Raw genomic sequence first — 20,503 nt, forward strand, 5'->3', positions numbered from 1 at the left:
TGACATTTGAAAGACACATTCTAACGCCCACAGTTCATTGTCTCACCGGCAGAGGATGAATTATACATTAGAGAAGTAGACAGATCACTCTCCTCACCTTCAGCCTTCAGTCCAGATCCCCCCTCAGTCTGAGAGAGGCTTCCACCGCTCACATGTGTGCAGCCTTCAAGTTCAACTGCAAGTCGGATGAGTGAGAGTCAGTCTCATGTCCGTCCACTGCTACAGTCCTCCCTTTGGATTATTCAGATAATGTGAATGCTCTGGTGCTGGTGCACAGTCCCGTGATTCCCTGTGGGACTCTGGGATCAGTCCTGGTGGGATGTCCAATCCTCAGAAAGGGAGTGAGAAAAATTGTTCTCATCTTCATTATCTGACAGTTGCTGCAGTCATTTCAGCACAAGGTCAGGAAAAATCTTCTTTTTTAAAATTCTTGAAGTCAGTTCTCACTGATTGGAGCGATTTATACTGTATTTATATACCCAGGACCTATGAGGTATGTTTGAAGTGTTGATGATCAATGTGTCCTGCAAGTCATATTCAAAAACTAGAATCACCTCATCATGGTCCTCTGCCTCCTCCACTCAGACTAGTTTCAGGTTACATCCCTGTTTATCCAGAGTCGTAGAAAATATCAACCATTTGTTTGAAATGTTGCTGTGTGAAGCCTTGAGTTAAGGCTTGTGTTTTGTGTTTCTTTGAGGTCATATTGACCTTGACCTTTGACTTTTAACCACCAAAAATCGAATCAGTTCATCCTTGTGTCCCAGTGGATATTTGTGAAATTTTGAAGAAATTCCCTCAAGGCATTAGTGAGATATGGCGTTCACAAGGCCAAAATCATGTTTAATGAGGTCACTGTGACCTCAACTATACAGACTGGAATCAGCCACCATGTGTAAGTCTTCAAATTGTAGAATATAAACTCCCACCGCTTTCCCTAATCCTCTCACCCTTGGCTGACTGGCCCCATGGAGTGCTGGGAGTTTACTCAGAGGACCCGTCAAAACCTGAGGGGCCGGTGTTGTGCCAAGCAAAATGTATACAAACATTATGAAAACCAGACCCTGGCTGTTTGGTCATCCAGCTGGCTGGTGTCATACAGCCTCTGAAACACTGAGCTGACAGGAACAGGCTGGTGTGTGATGCTGAACAAGCTGAGGTGTGAACATGTCAGGCTTGGCAGCACACAACACACACTGTGTCCTTGTCTTTCAATCAAGACCAGCTATTGATTCTTAAGACTATTGGTTCTCAAAACTGCTCTGTGTCCAGCGCTGAACACTTGAAAACTTAAACCTCTTGGGTCCATGAAATATTGACCGATGTCTGTCAGAGGTGAAGGTGGACAGGAGGTAGCCTGACTTTGATGTAGCGAGGTGCTTGTCAGACAGTGAGGGGTTTGCCGCCGCTGCCGCCTCCGTTTTTTTTTCAGTGTAAACACGGGGGAGTTCATGATGGCTCATGTGGCTTGTCTTGCAACCACGGCAACCACAGAGACTACAGCGAGGGAATCGATTCAGGAGCCGAGTTTACTGTACCTGAGTTCCCCCGAGTGAGTGACCTCTTCACCAGCAGAGGTCTATATAAAGAACTGGAGCAGTATCAGCTTCACAGCCTGATATATCTAAAGTATATAAAACTTTCTCGTGTTTAATTGTGTCACACCTGGAACCGTTGCTTCTGTGTTAAGCTACAAACCTCTCTTTAGAGTCCATGATGAGGTGCTGCCGGGTGGATAGTGGATCACAGTAACCTGTGATGAACAGGTGGGTGGGGTCAGAGGTGGATGGGAGCCGCTGCAGCGTTGTGCTCTACTGCCAAAACAGAAAACAACCAGGCCAGGCATCTCCCTGTCTGAAAAGAACCTTCAGGGAGGAGGTCAGGGTGGATGGCTTGTCGAACAGCGTTTCACTTTCTAACCCTGCCGTCTCCCAGACATCTAGACAGGCATCTGCATATTACTATAGCCTATTGTTTTCTAATGAAATTGGTCAGTTGGTCGGGTGTTGGATTTTTTTCCCATTGGCCATTGCTCTTTCAAAATGATTTGGCACAAACAGTTTCTATGATGTCATCAGCGGGCGTTTTCAGTGGATCCACAACACTTTCCGGTGACTTCATTTCCTTATAGAGTGACTGGGCCCTTTATTTACATCGACCCCAGAAGGTAACAGGTCTTTATTATTTTTCTTAACAGGTCAGTAAGAGTATTTTCTCATTTCCTGTTGTTGTCATTTCTGTTGTTTACATGCTATTTATACCTGCAAGTTTCCTTGACTTCTTGACCTTATGTTTAGTTATTCCTCTTCCTCCTTTAGCGCCAGCGGTTCATGTAGTTTATTTGCCATAATGGAGAGGAGGCTCAGTGAACTGGAAATGCTCTTCTGGCAGTTGGTTGACTGCCTGTGTAAATAGGCGTAGCCCTAACACCACGGCTCACACCACTGTTGTGCCAACACAGTTATGAAAATGAAATATGACAATGACAATAGCCTATTAAAATTGGTGACAGCACATTGCACTTTGAGAGTGTTTTCTATGAAATAGTGACATTTATAAATAAGTGTTTCAGTGCCACTATCCAGGAGGTTTATACCAAACATCTGCCTTCACCTTATTATCACGAGTAGCATTAACATAATATCAATATTTCATTTTTTTAAATATCATGGTCATCATCAATAACCAGAATAATGATGTATGATATGATTTGACTCAATATGAACAAAATTGATTTAATTTATTGAATTGAAATAATCTTGTGACATATTTTCTATGTTGACATATGCACTGTTGTATACAGTGTAATAATAATTATCCGTATTGTTATATTTGTTGTATGTTGTAAGTCTGTAATTTATTGTAGCTGCAGCCTGTATTGATCTGGATATTTTAATTTCAATGAGACTTTGAATAAACAGCCCTCTCTCATAGTAATTACATTTCTACACTCTGAAGGAGACGTAATGACAATATGTTGTTAATTTATGCATTTGGCAAGTATATATGTTAAAGTGAACGTATCAGTAAAATGGTGTGACAACCGATAGAGGCAAAAAACCTTTGTTCAAAACTCTGGCTTTTATGGTCTAATTATAATAATTGTTGATTATAAAATAAATTCTACATTCATTTCAGAAAAAAACATCCGCCAACATGCACAACCGGTTGATACATCCACACGCAGCTGTTGACCTTTGACCCAATGCCAGCATCTCGTCAGAAATTTCTGTTTAACTAGTAAACAATGCAAAAGCCTGAAACTAATGCTAGAACACCGGCTGCTCTCCTCGTTGCTGCATTGATGAGCGCACAGACACAAGGTCCAAAGCAACCTAGGAGGATGTTTCAAGTGCAGCTGCTTCAGGACCAGCTCCTGCGGAACCAGGTTGAGATTCAGAAGACGCAGAGCTACACTACAGATCTGTCAGCAGGAAACAAACCTGCATGACTGCCTGAAGTGAGTCCCAGACACTGCGGCAGAGCGTTAAACAGGACGCTGTATGTCAAGGAGGACAAGCAGCAGGAACAGTTTTCTATAAACGTGAAACTCATGTTGCTGCTGTGGAAAGACACAAAAGGCTTCATGGACATTAGAGGGGCTGAAAAAGGTGAAAATATGCTTCAGGTCACAAAGACAAACACACACAAACTGCAGTATGTGGTCACTAGGACAGACAGCATGAACAGAGGAAACTTTGCTACATTTTAAATTTAATTAAATTTAAATAATTCTAATTAAACTGATTTGTGAACATGAGCCACAGAAAAACCCCCTCGATGAGCGCTGACATTCAAAATGACCTCCTTGAATGTGCAGCATCACTTCTATGAGAAATCAGAGCAGAAGTGCACACACTCGCAGCCACTGTGCAATTTTATCTGACGAACACAAAGGCCTCTCAAAGGGGAAACTAATTGCTGTGTGTGTGTGTGTGTGTGTGTGTGTGTGTGTGAGGTCCATGTATGATGGCGCTCTGGGAGTGAAACCGCTGCAGCTGGACCCTGAATTGTGGGTGGGGTTGAGTTTTTTGGGGGGGTGGGGGGTGGGGGGAGCTGGTGCCCTTCCATGCAGGGTGTGCACAGGTTGTCACTCTGGCTGCTCGAATCTTGTGCTTTCAACAGCTTCGGTTGTCTCTGAATCTGATTGGACAATGAAAATCCAATCACAAAGCAGAGTCCAATCGGAAAGCAGGTAGTTCCGTTACCCTCGTTTTGGAGATGGACCGTGGCTCAGGTGTGTTAGCAGACACATGCAGCACATTAAGCGTTTTCTACAGCATCACCAATATATATAATATTTTCAGTTCAAGATAATTAAACCCACCTGAGGAGCTTGTCCTCGTTCAAGACCTAGGTCACAATTTGTAAGTTCAGGGTCGAACACAGTGTGGGAACTTTGAGTGCTGAGTTTTACACGGTTTTCTGCTTTGTACCTACTCACACACACACACACATCATTCGTCCACACATTTTATTCACACTGTCTCTCTCTTCCCTCTTTTCTACACATGTAGAAGTAAGTTTGAATTTCTCCTCCACATTTAATTTACAGGCTGATTTACAACTACACATCTTTTTGACCCTAATTCAAGCTCATATATCCAACTGTGAACACTTAAAGTTTTAAATCCACGGCATCATTTCACGACTGAAGCCCTTTAGCCATGTGTGGGAGTAACAAACTACATTTACTCTCGTTACTATAACAAAGTCGTTTTTTTTTTGTGTACTTGTACTTTTTAAAGGAATTTTTAAAAATCAGTAACGTTACTTGTACTGAAGAATTTCTTAACTCAAGTGTTTTACATTATTTTACATACACATTTAAAGTCAACATCGTTACAAAAGTCACATGATGAAATTATGATGAACTGCAATAAATGAAGAGTCAAATCAGCAGCTGCAGCAGAGAAGAAGCTGTTGTTGTTTTCCCACATATATCTGATCCTGCAGTACAATCTCCACCTGTGGTGACTCCAGCTTTATTGAAGTTTTTCACGGTTCTGCTCAGACTCTCACAGCTCTTGGTTCAGGGTCAGGGGAAGATCCTGGTCTGGTTTAATGCAGAAAGAGTTCAGGGACAGAACACTAGATGTGAACCCTGGTCTGACAGTTGAGAGCTGTGTGCCCGACATTCACCTCAACCACCTCCTTCTTTATTCATGACTGACTGAGGGTTCATTAGTTTCAAATAATAAATCTTTTATAAAGTGAGAATAGAAAGTCACTTTTACTGTGTATTTACAAGAGTAAATGTAAATGCATGGGGTAGTAGTAAGTGAATAACAGTGAAGCCACGCTTTAAACACAAAAATCCAAACAATAATTAGTCACTAATTGTGTCTTGACTATTTTACAGAACTAAGCCATTGAAATATCATTGAATCTAAATCTTTCAATTCACTGAAGGCCGATCTATGTGGGAGAAGAAGCCTGCAGAGTCTGTACTCTACAGACTTTCAGCAGGGACTTTGAAGAAGTTTGACAAGAAGCAACAGATTCCTCCCTGTGCAAAGAGCAGCCAGGAACGCTGCACAGCCAACTGAGTCAGTCAGTCAGTCAGTCAGTCAGTCAGTCAGTCAGTCAGTGCTGGTAATAAGCTGATGTCGGACTTCAGAGGCCGGAGGGTGCAGGATCACTATAGTCTCATGTTTTTCCATTATCAGGTTAACGGCGTGTTTTTAATCCATGCAGGTTCAGAGCTGATGGACAGGGCGGGGGCTCATGGAGCGCAGTGATTGCCTACACAGCGTGCAGCCCTAAAAATAAACCAAGACAACATGGGGGGGGGGGCGAAACCAGATAGGGGAAACCAGTCGGAAGGCCAACACAAATTAATATGAAGATAAATAAGCAGTTAGGGATGGAGGAGGCAGTTCAAGGAGCAGCATGGAGCTGGAATAATATTTTCCAAATGTCCAGTCTGGTCTCCAGCCCTGTGTTATTGCTTTCCCTCTCAGCGGGACGTGAGCGCTCTGTGATCGGGTACACAGACAGGTCTGCTGCACTGTGGCAAAGGAATTTGGCACATTCGAGAGCCATGTTTAGAGACATCTGGACAAAATGAGTCAGCTGCACAGATGCTTTTCTTCTGTCTGTTCTGCTTCATTCACACTGTGGGTAAAACAGTCCACAGCTTTCCAGCCCAGAGAAGTGGACCAATGAACGCTTATTGCAGTCATCTGTGATCCACAGCCAATCAACAATTTACACAAAGGTCATTCATCATTCGTCAGTTCGTCAAATTTTGGACAAAATCTTGAGCAATCGAAAGCAATAGAAGAAGTCGGAGTCTTAGTCTGTCAAAAGAGGGAAATCCAGCAAAACCATACAAAGGATATGAACGTACCAACCCTCACTACCTGGGTATACACAGGATGAACACACAAAATAATAGTCAAGCAAAAGTTTGAGTGTGTTTGAATGATAACTCTTCCGCAGTGAAGCTGCATAGCGTCGTCCAGGAGGCCAGAGAATCACCTCCTCCTCTTGGTGTAGTAAGGCTGCGAACTCCTGAGAGGTGCCGACTGGGATGATCTTGGATGAGGTGGACGGGTGAAGACTGGATGGCTACGGAGATGAGTGGGATCTGGGTTGCAGTGTTGAGTGCCAGGGACAGGCAGAGTGTGTGTTGGGGTATGCCTATGACGTTTTGAACTCTCCTCTATTTCTGAATCAGGGTGTGTGTGTGTGTGTGTGATGTAGGGTGCGTATTTAAGGTGCAGATTGCAACAAAGTCAATGTGTCAACTAAGGTATACGATCCAGTCCTGTGGGGGAAACCTGACTGTGTGTGTTTCATGGCAATTCTAGACATTTCTGAAATCAAAAATGCCAGCTTGCTGGTTGTGCTAGATTTAATGTCAGGGAATCACCGAGGTAATTTTGATACATCATCTGGGAACCATGAATGTAGACAACTTTCTCAATGATGATATTCACACATCCAAATGTCTCAGGTGCAGGTGTGTTGGAAAGTGTCCTTTCGGTCTTGAAAAGAAGAATATCCTGCACAGTTCTCTTGCTCAGCATCACAGTTTACTGATCATCAACATCAACATAACATTTTGTTTTCTCTAGACCTTAGGTCCCAGCCTGCTCAATCTCTCATGGGTGATGCTGGTCCTGAGGTAAGTTTTCATCAGCTTCAGCTAGTACTGATTCATGTGAATCTGCAGTACAGTACCAGCTCTCTGCTGTACTAGAGGCTCTCTGTACCCCAGTCTTTCCTTTCTAAAATTCAGCTGATCTGATGCCCCAAGTCATCAATATTTGAATGATAGGATCGAAAAATTGAAAGCAGAGCTGTGTCTTTCAGAAAGGCTTCACTGTCGGGGTTTAGAGCTGAGACGCTCCTCCTTATGTCACAGTTTGTCTTTGAAACACGTCTGTGATGCTCATTGAGCATCTGAACGAGACCAGTTTTATCTGGTTCTGATTCTCTCTGACCAACAGCAGTGCACAGCTTTCACCCAGTTTACAGCTTTGTCCTGCCTGAAGTAATTCAGTGTCTGAACTAAAGCTTCAACGAAGTCAACAGTGATGAAGACTGTGGTAGATCAGAGAGAGATTTTGTTTTTCCACACTTCAAACACTTTTCGGAGTTTAACAACATCCTCAATGAATTCAAGATCTAATGTTACGTAGAGAGATTAATTCAACATGCCCATCGTTAAATCGCTGGAGTTGTCTTGGTCCACCTTCATACATCCGTCTTTGTATAGTCAGCTATCAGGATGGACGTATGGCCCAGATGTGAACATATATATATATAGTTTGTCTAGTAAGGAGAAGAACTCCTCTGCCTCTGGGACAGCTTCAACTGTATCTACTACAACTACATTTCCACAGTGGGAATCGCAGTGGATGTAAAAGGCATATTTAGCTTGCTCTTTGATTCTACCCTGGGCCCAGAATGTTTACCACTCATGACAGCAGCACCGCCATATGCCTGGCCTGCAAGGTTATTTTTGTATTCTAGACCGTGGCGGTGTATCGTCGTAGGGATCCAGCTATGTCGAGCTACGTTGGTTCCACCTTGTAGACTCTACGGGGCCACAGGGAATTTCAAGTTTAGTGTTAAAGGGGCATTGCCCCCGGTTTTTGCCCCTCTCCAAAACCACCTATGCCTGCTGTTGACGCTATAGATTAAAGGTCAGAGGATCACCAAAGTCAGTAAGATACATACACTCTCAGGGACCTTGAATATGTGCACTAAATTTCACTGCAATCATTCAGAACCAAGATTCCTACCTCTGGGAGTCATGAATCCATATCAAGCCAAAAGGTTGGTGACATATTTCACAAAGAAATGGAACCTTTGACCTGCTGTTGGCTGTATATGTCAAATGAAAGTATTACCAAGTTAGTAGGATCCATCCTGTGTGGAACATGAATGTTGGTACCAAATTTCATGACAACCTATCCAATACCGGTGGAGAAATTTTAAATAAAATCAGAAATTGTCAACCTCATCATGGAGGTTTTTAAGGTCAGGGATCACCAGAGTCACTAGGTTACTTCCTCTGGGGAACATGGATATCTGTACTACATTTTGAATGGAAATCCATCCATTGTTGCTGGAACACTTCAGTCTGGACCAATAGACATTGCCATCCCTAGCGCTAATGACCACCTCTACTTGGTAGACCCGTCTTACAGATGCCTCTGAAAGTTTCCTAGTTCCTCACAGTGTGAGGTTTTAGTGAGGATCTGGGCCCACAAAGCAGAACACAGGAGTGATGGAAGGGAGTAGTGGAGTTGGGCATGCAGGTGTGACAAACTGACGAGACGAGATGGGGGCTGAGCGTAGAAGGCCGGCAGGGGAACGGACCTAAGGCACAGGAATAACAGGGTAAATGAGCAGTTCAGTAAGACAGAGCAAAAAGGTTTACGCTGTAGCGTAATACCGCACGATGACTCAGAACAATCTGGCGACAACTGAAGAGTTGAACCGGGCTTTATACTGCAGGCGGGTGTGGAGTTGATTGTGTGATGAACAGCAGGTGCGCATGGAGACTGGAGGGATCAGGATCTAGGAAGCCACGCCCTGACTGAAAACACACACACACACAGACACACACACACACACATATGCAAACTAGGGACAACCAACCACAAGAGGGACAGTAATACATTAGGTTAAATAACAGGGAAAGAAAAGGACCACAAGGTCCTAATCCTAACACACAGTTTGAATTGATTTAATTGACACACTAGCAACAGGCGTTCCCATGATGTACCCCTCCACGTTCCCTCACAGCCTCTGGTCTCATTACTTTACTTAAAGATAAGTCTTATTTGGATCTGCCATTTGTAGCAGAGGAGGCTATAATTCTTTCATCACTTGATAATGAAACCTACAGCACGACTGCAGGGTGCCACATACAAACATTAAGATCTGTGGAAGTCTGCAATGGTCAAGATGAGGTCTCTTCTACAGAACATGGTTTCAGGGTGATGTATGAGGGAGGGGTTGAGTTTCTTTAATAGGCAGGCATGAAAATTGTTTATCTATTGTTTGTGACAGTTAATTCTGACAAAACTGATTGGTCAGCTGGTGGTCCTGATGGCTTAATGTTCTCTCCCTGTGTTTCCTACCTGTCGCTACTTTTAAATAAAAACTGTCACAAATTAGTATCAGGAAGAATAATGGAAATAATAGAATGGTTTTGATTTCATCATCGTTTGTGGCCTCAGCACTGACGAAATGTTCCACAAGCACAAAGTGAAAATGTTGTTTCAACCTGTCATTCAGTTGTGGGCTGTATGTTCAACAGTGTTTTCATGAACCCACAGTTGTCTACTTTAAATTCTTTGTCCAGAGTAAAACCAGTGTTCAGTTTCACAGATTCTGCTTTTCCTTCTTTATTGGAATATTGTATGTTAAATCTAAGGTGTTGGCCGCGCCACAGCAAAATTATAGGATTTCAACAGTGGTTTTGACCCAGAAAAACAGAAGACAGAAGACATGTGGGATCACACAAAAAATAGCTTCGAATAAACAACCTGTGGCTGAAATAAAATGGGTTAAACAAACTGTGTTTTGACTTCTCCCCTTTTGTTTGTGTAGTGAACAAATACAGAATGTTGGAGTAAAGTACAAAGCGCTCAGGGACCCAGCTTGCGAGGCGCAGCAGGCAAAGGCAGGCAATGCTCGGGGCCCCAGGCTGATAGAGGGGCCCCTGAGGGCTGACAAACTTTTCCGCATAGCCACGTCTCAAAATGCAGCTTCCTCCCCATTAAACAACCAATGGACGATCTGCAATGAGATCTCAGTAGAAAACCTCCTTAAAAGCTACTTTATGTGTTGATGAGCACCGGCCTTACAATGAGGGTTATTTACAATGTGACGATGTTGAAGCTTTTTAGTTAGTTATTTATTTATTTTGTGGTCACGTCCCCTCGTTCCCAGAAGTCATCGGTTACTAAGACGCAGCAAACCAGATCTGATCTTGCTCACCTTGATACTTCGTCCTTATCATTCATCCGTTATCGACACTCACTCGTCACTGCGCCTCATCCGCGTGACAGTCAGTGCAGAAGCTGTGAAAAATATCTTGTGTCTCTTGTCAGTTAAAAAAAAAAAAAGCTTTGCAGTGTAAACATGTGTTTTTCTTTCATTTGATTTCCATTGACATTTATTTGTGTCTGCCTGACACACCCCTGCCCTCCCTCCCCTTTAATCATCACCCGCATCACCCCTCCCTCCATCTTCCTCGCCCAACCTGTTTTGATCCTGAGACGTGTTGTGTGATTGAGAGATTATTTCACGGTTAATGTGGCCTTTTATCAGACATCCTCCCCGGCCTGCTGTCAGCAACACACAGCCGTAGATTCTTGGCTGAGGTTCAGTCACAGACACAAACATCTCATCTCCCCTCACAACAGCACAAGCTTTCCATTTACACTCATCACATCCCAATCATGAGACAGATTAGATTCCTGTTCCTTGTGATTTTAATGGAATCCCGATCAGTTTGGTAGCTGGAGCTGATATTCTAATATACAAGAGCTTTTAATTTGCTGGTAAATGATGCAAACATGACCCGATGCCAAACATATATATTTGCATAAATGTGCTATTTTACTGTAGAGGGGAAATTATTCAGAACTACAGTAAAAGATCAATCAGAACAACATGCTAGATGCCTCGTTATAATGTTATACTCTAGGAAGCTGGGAGTCTAATTAGTCAGCGCTACTGCTGCTGCGTCGCATGGACCAGCAGAGTTTTACGGGGAACAACGCTGGGAAGTTGGAGCGAGATCTTAAAAATGCCTTCAGCAGACTCAGCATCTGTCTTTTCCCTTCAGGCCCAAGCCAGTCTTTCATTCTGAAGCCAGATCTGCAAAATGCACTAAGTTAACCACACCGTAATCAGCCCAAAACTTTCCACCAGAGCAGCGAGCGTCATCTTTCCCCCCCTCGCTCTCGTCTCTCTTCTTGGAAATTCCACCCGTATCCGCCGACTGTGGGACTGCGAGCAAGTACAACAAACACCCCGGCGGGAGAGCGGCGAGGATCTCGCATGTCCTGACTTTTAAACACACAGCCAGCCGAACGTCTGGCATAACCATTGGCCGTGTTTCATCTTCAGGATGTACGGCGAAGCGGGGATGTGAACATGATCCGCGTGCCAAACCAAATAACCACAGCACATGGTCGGCACACAGAGAGACTGAGCATGGAGGCGACTGGAACAGACAGCTGCTGGTTTCGCTGGAGCAGCTTTTGCTTCAATAGCACTTTCTATTTAATCCGAGGATGGAGGTGTGGGCATATTATGCTTGAAGCCGGGGCCAAGAGCTGGGCTCCGGGCCAGTTCAAATACAGATGTCGGCCCCACAGAGTGAGACATTTATTTGTGGACGGGGCCCTGTAGGTGGTGAGCCTTTCCCCGGGCTAACAAGGTGAATCATGGCCAGGAAAGGTGTTTTGAAAAAATCCAAGATGAAGAAAATAAAATAAGAGTCAAGAAACTTATAATGACAGTGTAATTTGATTCATGATGACTGAATTAATACATGAATGGGGACATGCTAAATATTTAAAAAAAGTGTTCCCAAACACTTCTCCTCCTCATCCCTTCAGCCTTTCCACAGTCAGGCACAGACAATGGTGTAAGTAGTGATTCATGACGCTTAAGAGCGACTGATCAAGATTTTTAAGTCAAGTGTGCATAAATTCTCCAGTATAATCCATCAGGCAGACAAAGGAGAGAAAAGCCAAACCTCCTCAAGAGCAGGGGGAGATTTATCTGCTGCTCCCGGGGTTTACTCAAACAAGGAGGGAAACCGTCGCAGCTGCAGCACACAGACGGCGGAGGATATGGGGAGCCATAGGTTTAAGCCAAATAAAACTTTACAAGTTGCCCTGCTGGCTGAGAGAGAGAGAGAGAAAGAGAGACAAGAGAGAACAGTAAACATATACTGGGAAATCAATAACCTTTAGGGTAATAACGTCTTTTTGGACATGTAAATGTCACAGGAAAGATAATATAAAGCCTGGACCCATGCGTCTGTTTTTACACCAGCATACATCACATTTACAGAGAAGATAACAGCAGTCTGGGCTTGTGTATCTCAGTGGCCAGAAGTTGCACACAAGGCAATCCGTTCCCACGATGCTTTTCCTCCGAGTTAACGGAAAAGATAGAGTTTCAAAAATTACCTGCACTCCTCTTTCTGCCGTGACTGTAATCATGGCCTCGTCCCAAAAATGCCCCAGAGGAAGGATTTCACTTCAGTCAGTTTTTTATGCCTCCATTATTTTTTGGACACGATAGCTCAGTAACGCCTTGGTGCAACTCAAATTTGGCACAAACATTCACTTGGACTCAAGAATGAAATGAGTATATTTTGGTGGTCAAAGGTCAATGTCAGTGTGACCTCACAAAACACTTATTTTTGCCGTTACTCAAGACTTCACACAGCAGCTATGAGAAAAATTTCACACAAATGGTTCATATTTTCTCTGACTGGATAAACAGGGATGAAACCTGAAACTAGTCTGAGTGGAGGAGGCAGACGACCACCAGGAGGAGGTGATTCTAGTTTTATTACTTTCTTCTCATCTGTGATGAGTTCATGGCAACACTTCCTGATGCTGAACATAAACATACATTCCTGTAAATTACAAGGTCACTTATGCTCTTAAAGGAGATTAGTGCTCGGCTTTGAATCCAGATGTGTTTGTAAGATAAAGTGTGTGTCATCAGGTCAGACAGTGTGACAGAAATAGTCTGATGATGACCATCTAGTCCTTTGGCGAATGCCTTGTTCATGCACATCAGTTGTTAGTCAACATCATCATAATCATCAGAGTAGCCGTGGTTACTTCGAACTGCATCTGACATCACAGCCCTTTTTTCAGAGACATAACTCAGTCAAATCAGAACACATCTGTTGGCAATAATGACAATATACTGCCTAGCTATAACATGTAGATACTGTGTTTATGTTATACTGTTTTAATCAAGCTTGTTTGATAGACTTTATGTGTTTTTTAATTCTACTTATATAATTAAATGAATTCCAAAAATATACCGCACAAGTTTTTTTTAAAAGATACTTTTACTAAGTTTAATTCCAGCAGCAAAAGCTGAAGCCGACACTGAAGAAGCAAAAACTGCAGTTCCTCTAATGACCACTAGAGTCTGGCTCCAACAGTGAGTCAGTCCCCATAGACTCCCATGTTAAAATGTCCAACTTTACAGCACAAATAAACATGTTTACAGCCTGGTACAAAAATCACGTGACTACTCTCTGGTTCGATTCTTACAACACTAGAATGAACCCAAACGTCTACGTTAGCATGGGTATTAATATGTCAAATTTGCACAGATCAGTTATTGCAGGTAAACTTCCTGCTTTGAGTATTTCACAAGGAACTTAAACGTGGCTAATATAAATAGAAAGACTGTGTGAATATTAACACAACACTTTAATGTTCCTCAGTGACATATACCTCTCACCACACTGGGACCTGCTGCTTCTGCCTCTCCCTCAGCTGTATCTTTACCTGTGCCTGCAGCTTCACCCACCACTGACTGGAATTGTGAACCGACTTGTCCGTTCAGTATCCACCGTGTCCACGTCTTCTTTTTTTTCTAAGTTATATGTTTTGCATTTAGATATTGGGATAGGGACAGTGAGCGAGTGACAGGAAAGTTGGAGAGAGAGAGGGGATGACATAAGATGAGATAAGTGGTACGCACTCTGCCAGTCAACGTCTTCTAATGTAATACCATGCGTCTCCCTCTTTCTCAAGTAGAGGGAATGAGTAGAAAATAGTTTAAAAAGATTTTTTAAAAAAACATACATACAAATAAAATGCCAACGAGAGTCGGCCATTAACATACCTTGGTGGTCTGCCCGAGTAAAGTCTAAATGTGGGAAACCTCACTGTCACCCCTTCAGAACATCATGTCAAACAAAGTGAGTCACTCCAGCTGCACTGTGACAGAGCTATCCAGAAACTACCTCAGATTACTGTGGTTAGCAGTGTGTGCGTTCAGGTAATGATGCTGTTTGTGCGACAGTAATTGTGTGCACAGTGGTTCAAGGTGACAGAAGCGCAAGTTTGGAAGCAGAAGCTTCTGCTAAAAGCTTCCTGGCAGCCTTGCTGTCTGAGGGCGGAGGGTGGGCTACACTAAAGGTTGTGCCTTATTCTGGTTCCTGGCAAAGTAATCGGAGCCAAGAACACATTTCCTGCCAATTGGACACATGGCCTTCAAATACAGTTCAAATAAAATATCCAAGACTTGCATTCAGGTTCTGTTGAGGGGCATGTGTGGATAAGTTTTCTGGGCACCAGCGTAAGCCAGGAGTATATTTTTCATCACCAAGGAAAACATGATGCCAGGTATACTTTTCAATATGAGCACTTCTCATTGTTTTGCTCCAGGGCACTTGGAGAGAACGAGAGACAAATGCTGGCACGGGGAAGCAGACCTCACATTGCTTCTCTTATGAGTTCACTTTTTTTCCTTTTCTCCCTCAAGGTGTCTTAGGATGGAAAATCGTATCCCTCTTATTTTACTAGGACGCCAAACACTGAAAAGCTCACACACATGCACAGCCCTGACAGCACACACTCTTTCTTCAGCACTAACAAAACACAGACTGCTGTCCCTCACACTAACAGGAGCGGTTGGACTTTATTGCTGGCGGATGAAAGTGTGTGTCACATGTAAGACTGCTGACTAATGGCATTAGTGTCTTTGGGCAGATACAGCAAAGATAACTATGAACAATGAGCTTCATGAACACAAGCGCAGGGTAAAGTGCTCTGTCCTGAGACCACATCAGCTGTATGTCTGTGAAAGGTTTGTCGACATAGATGGTAAAATTTACATCACAGCTCTTCAAGAGAGAGTCTGTTTTCTAACCTGGCAAAAATAACTGCTATAGTGAACTTCTACAATGAAGTTAGGCCCTGACATTTGGCCTTATAGCAGCAGGGTTGGGTGATGCTGTCCAGTCTTATGTCTGTCCGTCCGACTATTGTCCCAATTATTAGTGTCCGCTCAAATTAGAGACCTGACCCAAAGGTGACAGCTACGGTATATTTTTGCTTTTTTTGATCTATTACTGACTGTTCACTCACTAAGGTAACACAAAGCAGAAAAATCCTCAATTACAGTGTTAGGGTTGCCCTCTAATAATTGACCAAACATTAGTTGATTTGAAGAGTCTTAGTCGGCCAAGTTCTGATTAGATGGTTGGTTGTAGAAAAAACCTTCACGGCAACTCTGAGGGGACACACGACCTCAAATGTTGAAACACATAGTGATTGATTGATTTACTTTATTGTCCACCTCAGGTGAAATTTGTCTACATGTACATACACTCCACATAACGGAGCACACCATTAAAAACATATGACATATACAACAGAGGCAGATCGGTTACAGAAATCCTGGATTCAGTCATTTTGTGTTCCTTCATAGCGTAGGGAATAAAAGACCTTTTGTATATGCTCCAGCTGGTCCTTGGGGCCCTGAATCGCCGGACAGACAGAAGCAGCTCAAACTCTGTCAGTGTGAGGTACCTGCAGCTGTTTGTTTAGCCTCCCTGTGAACATCAAGTCTGTTACAGTAATTACACACCAGTACAAGGATTTAAAAAGGGCCGGTTGCCAGTAAGTGCCTAAATGAGACCACAGAGGTTGTCGGCGACGTTAAACGTCATCACGTCAATTATTCTGCTGATTGTATTTAGGCTTCAACAATCATAAAAGAACTGTTCATTAGTGAAGATTATCCTGCTGAACAAGAATCATAAACTGTTGTTTGTCACACAGGTTTTGTTTGTTTGTTTGTTTTTATCAATTTCCCATTAACTGTGAAAAACAAACAGATATTATGGCTTTGTGTGAGGAGCCAGCTGAGCTCCAGTAGAGTCTACAAACATGATCAGGGGCTCCTCAGGTTCTTTCGCCTCCTCTATGAGAGACAACAAGCATAACAATGCCTGCTTGCTCCCCGAGGACAGGACACTGAAACCTCAATCTGCAGGATGTGGAGCATGTATGCTGTAGCTGGAACTGAGTGTTAAGCCACTGCAGTGGCGGGATGTTCATGAATTATGATTGTGGAGGAGGCGTTCACTGACTATTCTGAATTAGCTTGTAGCTACTTTATGTGACTTCCAGTACATCCCTAATAGCAGCAGATGGAGAAATGAGATGTGTGAACATCAATCCCCTTTTAATGACATCTAAGTGAATATAAATTGTGGCTTTTATGGTGAAAGGGAAGATCAACAGTGATGGACGGTAAAAACACAAAGGCCTCTAGTGATGTTTTACTCCAAGCATCAACATCCGGGGCTGAAAAATGGAACCAACCCTGGAGAACCAAAACCAGCAGTTCCTCTAATGACCACTAGAGTCTGGCTCTAACCATGAGTCAATCCCCATAGACTCCCATGTTAAAATGTCCAACTTTAAAGGTGAAATCAACATGTTTACAGCCTGGTACATAAATAGTTTTGGTTTCTATAGTTACATTACTCCTTCATGACAAATGTTTATTTTACTCACCTGTTTACATTTTATTAAGGCTTCTTAATAAATATGAATATAATATCATTATAATATATGAATAATTAAGGGAGTGGCCGATTTGATTGGCAGGTAGGTTAGCATATGCTAGCCACAAACCGGCATGTATGAAGTCTCAGCTCCTCACACGCCCTTCCTTTTTGTCAATTTTTTGATCAGCTGGGAGTTAGGGCGGAGTCAGACACTGCCAAGATGGCGACGGTGGAGCAGCTCACTCTGAGCTTCAAAACTACTCCTCAGAAACCTGTGGGTGACATCACAGAGGCTACATCCGTCTTTATTTACAGTGTATGTTTTATTGCCACTTCTTCAGTGCTTTACAGATGCTAGTTATCTCAGCCTTAAGCAGTCAGAAATTAATGAATGGACCAGACTGACAACTGGTGTTGACAACCTTTATTACCATGAGAACACTGACATCATTAATCATTAACTATGACTAATCTTCATACAATATCATTGACAAAGAGTGGTGGCCAAAATGGAGTTTCAAAATATAAACTTTCATGAAAACGCTCCATAGAGACAAAATTACAAATGTCCCTCTTTGAACAGCTGTGCTATACATTTCTCCTCCAACAGCAACAGCCTGGACACAGCTGCTGTCTGCTGACTGTCTGTAGGAGCTCGGACAACAGACAGTGATGCACAACTTAACTGCCATACATAGTTGATCGTCAGGTCTTGTTGATTTTGAATGAGTCTCTGCAGCTAAATGTCTATCTGCAATATCTACTGATTATTAAAATGCACAACACATCATGTAGCAGATTATTTTGGGCAGTAGCAGCTGTCTAGTCCGTACCTTGTGTTGTTTGCAAAGAGGTTACAAACATTTACACGTTTATTTAAATGCTGCAGCTGCAGCTATTATAAAGACTGTGTGAGTGTAACACAGTCCAGTACAACATCAGAACCTCTGAGACCTTCAGCAAACTACAGAATAACATAGGCTGGTGGGCTCAGTCACAAAACATGCGCACGCTCATGCAGACCCTGAATGACAGGATGTTTAATGGCCAATCCCACTATTGCACAGGGGGAAGGACAGACTGGACTGAAGAGGCAGAGAGGCGAAATGCTGCCCCCTATTTACCTCCCACATTTGACCAGTTCTTCCACTTTATCCCATTAAAGAGTACCTAAAACCTAAAACACACTTTTCTCATTTGCATTTCGCCCACCTGCAAGTTGGACATTTTCTGCAAGCTTGCACCATATACGTTGGCTGCTGGATCATATGTCAACCTCACAGCCATATCTGACCAGGCTAGACTGCCCAGTAAACAAATATGAATAAACAGAGGAGCTGTGGTTTTTCTGGATAAGAAACTGTATAATATTTATATTTCTCAACTGATTTCAGTGACTAATTTTACATCAAAATGTTTATGATCTATGTAGAGTAAAAATAAAAGGTTTGTCTCTAGTTGCTTAGAATTGTGATAGTTGAGATGTGAAAGGATTTGATGAAATAGGACTTTATTGATCAAATTCAAGTGTTAAAGCAGGATCAGTGACCTCACTGAGCAGACTCTGCTGATGAAAACCTGACGATGCAATTGAAAGCTCTGGACAAAGCAAGTGTCAAATTATCAAACCGCTAATGATAATGATAATGTTCTTAAGAAAAGCTGATGCATATTGTAGCTTTAGAGACATTGTGTTCGTAAATCATGACGTCCCCTGTAAATTCCAGTCCAGTGTGAACACCTGATGCACCTCTGGCTTGAAAAGCGACAACATCTGTGTAAATGTAGAACCACGAGTTTGTATAACAGATGCATGATGCACATGGAAATATGCACCAACCTGAGAATCTACTCTTCCACTTGCTTTCCTAACTCACCCTGGGGATTTCTGTTACTGCCAAGAGTCTGGAACTGAAAGCTGATAAACTGACCTCTGATGACCCGCTCCCTGCAGTTGATCGTACAACATTGTTTAATGAGTGTTAGGAAGGAGATGTGAGGTATGCTGCAGCAGGTGGGCACCTGTCAGGGCTTATAATAGCACTTGATTAATAGGAGCTTTTTGAACATTTCGCAGCGCAAGTCTCGGGCCAGACTGATTAATGACGTATGAATTCAAATGATTTGAGGGGCCTCAGAGGGGGAAATAGCACTTCCTATAATCAGGGATATTAGGGTCATTATGTCTGATTCCTGCTCGTTTCACATTTGTCTTCAGATGATCTCTTAAATGGCCTTAGATACACACTTATACCCTTGGAAATGAATAATTAACCAATTGCTTTTGCCGCATGTGGAGTGCAATAACTGCGGAATGGACTTTAAAGGAAACTAGGGACACAGTGTCAGACATGTTTAACCAAACAGGTTTAAAGGATAATTCTGGTTTTATTACAGCTCTGTTCTTATTTGTGTGGGCTGGCATCCATTAGTTATGAAAACACTGTTCTCACTACAGTATTTGCTGAGATGTGGAAATGAAAGTTGCTAAAATGAGTTCAGAGCAAGAAACACAAGCAGTTTAGCAGTTAGAACAGGGACGACCGGAGATATACGGAAGGCCATACTTGCATCCTGTTATCTCGAGATAATGAGCCTTGTTTTCTCCTTATAATTACTTTGTTAATCAGAGATCAGATATAGATGCTAACTCCTAGTGCTGTAAACTGAAAATGTCCGGACTACGCATTGAACAACGCATCAGAGAATATTTTAATCAAGGTCTAATTCCGGCAGAAATCACACTGTGTCTTTTAATACTTAATTCGTTGTCTTCATGGTTAACGAATGATGCACGAGAGATGCAGATTATCTGGACTGATATCTGGATCTGTGACGTAGCGCATGAGGTTCAGTCAAAATCAATTTCTCCTGATAATATCTCATTATCTCGGGATGATAAAAAAAATCGTTTTATCCCATTATGTCACAAAAAATATTTTGGAGTATGATCGTTCTCTGCTTCCATAGAGAGAAAGTCAAAAATGACTGCTCTCAGTTTTACCCCTAAATGAGGTGGTTTAGATCAGTGTGAAGATCCTGAGTTACAAGTACTGAGAAAATAAGAGGGCCCACCCACGACCTCACATTTTATTTCCATCCATTCATCCCTGCAGCTCCCCACCCTGGTCAGTGTTGCTGCAGCCTCATCACATTCAAACCCACAGGGAGTTCGGTGTTTCCAGTTTACACAGTCTGCACGTCTTTCAATGTTGTGATGTGCCATAACCTATTTTGTTTAAACTTTTCAAAGCAAACTGGAGACTGTCCTCCCAAGAAGCACGAGCCCCAAACAATATCTGAGTCAGGTTTCACAAAGATAGACTGACTGTGTCTTAGATATAACAAATAGTCAGACTTCAGTTTATTTGTTGCACAAAGCAGTTTAGTTTTTTCATTATCTTAAGCTGGACTGTAGTGCGGTGAATTTTGGGGGAATTTAAAAAAAAAAAAAAAAAATGG

This window comes from Seriola aureovittata, chromosome 13, assembly GCF_021018895.1.
Source record: "Seriola aureovittata isolate HTS-2021-v1 ecotype China chromosome 13, ASM2101889v1, whole genome shotgun sequence".
Taxonomy (NCBI): domain Eukaryota; kingdom Metazoa; phylum Chordata; class Actinopteri; order Carangiformes; family Carangidae; genus Seriola; species Seriola aureovittata.